A 1,460-nucleotide genomic window follows, 5' to 3' on the forward strand; every position below is an offset into this window, starting at 1 on the left:
TCACACGTTTCCTAAACATTTTGCTCTGAGTGTCCCTAGGCCTCGTGTCTTTCAAGTGGCAGTCTGTGATGCTCTGGGTTAATGTCAGGATGACAGGTCTTTTTGCCCACCTTGAGAATGGAGAATGGCAGAGGTTGGGCATAATCTAGCTTCCTCTATCATTCTAAAATAAAAGATTGGCCTCCCTAATAACATCAACCTGGCAATTTCTCATGGGGACTTTGAAATCCCCTCCTCCAGCTGAGTCCATGGCTGATAATGGCTGGGTGCACATGATGAAAGGTGGTAAGAGCTTTGGACAAGGACGGAGGGGACAGTTTGCTGTGGGACTTTGGGCAAGTCCCTCTCTCTGTCTGGGTCTCAGTGTCTCTGGGGTTTCTGTGCAAAGGCAGGGGATTCTATCACTGGAGGAGTTCTAGGATCCAGTAGGATCCAGGTCTATAAATCCCTCGAGTGGCTCATAGGCTTTCCACCCAAGTGGCATTTCTCTAGATGGCCACATTAGGGTTCCTGGCATCTCCAGGACTCTGTACTTTGAAAGCCACACGAGCTCCTTAATGCCTTGTGATGACTTCTCAGAGGGCCCATGCTGGATCAGGGCAGCTGCTATTACTTGAGCAGGCAGACAAGGCTCTTATCAGATCGGCAGGTGGTACCTACCCATTTAGGGGCAGAGGACTGAGTGGATGTTGAAACAGGAGATACTGATTTCCAGAGTTTTACTGACAGAATGAGAAAGTACCTAGGGGCCGTGGACCACCCTGGGGGCATAGAAAGTAGTAAGATTAACACTCAATCTGTGCTAACCCCTTTGCCTGCATTGTCTTCATAGAAGTTTTGAGACAGGTACAGTCATGCCCATTTTACAGACAGGAAACTGAGGCCCAGAGAGAGTGGGTGACTTGCCCAAAGGCACACGGAATATTTCGGGCTGTCTGGATGCATCTGAACGTACAGACTTGAGGACTGGGGAGAGAAGGGCCGCCCTACAAAGGGCAGGGAACCTTGGATCTGGGACTGGAGGTTGATGGTCTGCGTTGTCTGAGGGTGGGGAAGGAATGCCAGGGATGGGGTACCTACGGGAGTGGGGAGAGCAGGGGGCGGAAATCAGGAGGGGATGGGACCGACGTGCAGGGGCAGAATCCCCAAGGGGAGACTGAGGATGGGGCGACTGGGGGGCCTCCGAGGTCAGAGCGAGGGGCCTGGGCTGCAGCTAGGGGGTCCCGGGAGTGAGCGGGGTCGGGGTGTACTCTGGGGGTGTTCCGAGGGACGGAGGGGACGGGCAGGACGCGGAGGGTGGACAACCTCGCGCAGGGTCCCGGGGCGGGCGGGCCCGCAAGCGAGTTGAGGCAGCCCGCGGCAAAGCGAGAGCCGGAAGCCGGAGCCGCCCCCCGCCCCGCCCCCGGCCTCGCCCCGCCCCCGGCCTCGCCCCGCCCCCCGGCCCCCGCCCCCCCGCCCCC

This window comes from Callorhinus ursinus, unplaced genomic scaffold, assembly GCF_003265705.2.
Source record: "Callorhinus ursinus isolate GAN/ISIS: 27379988/994484 unplaced genomic scaffold, GSC_fseal_2.0 scaffold13, whole genome shotgun sequence".
Lineage (NCBI taxonomy): Eukaryota > Metazoa > Chordata > Mammalia > Carnivora > Otariidae > Callorhinus > Callorhinus ursinus.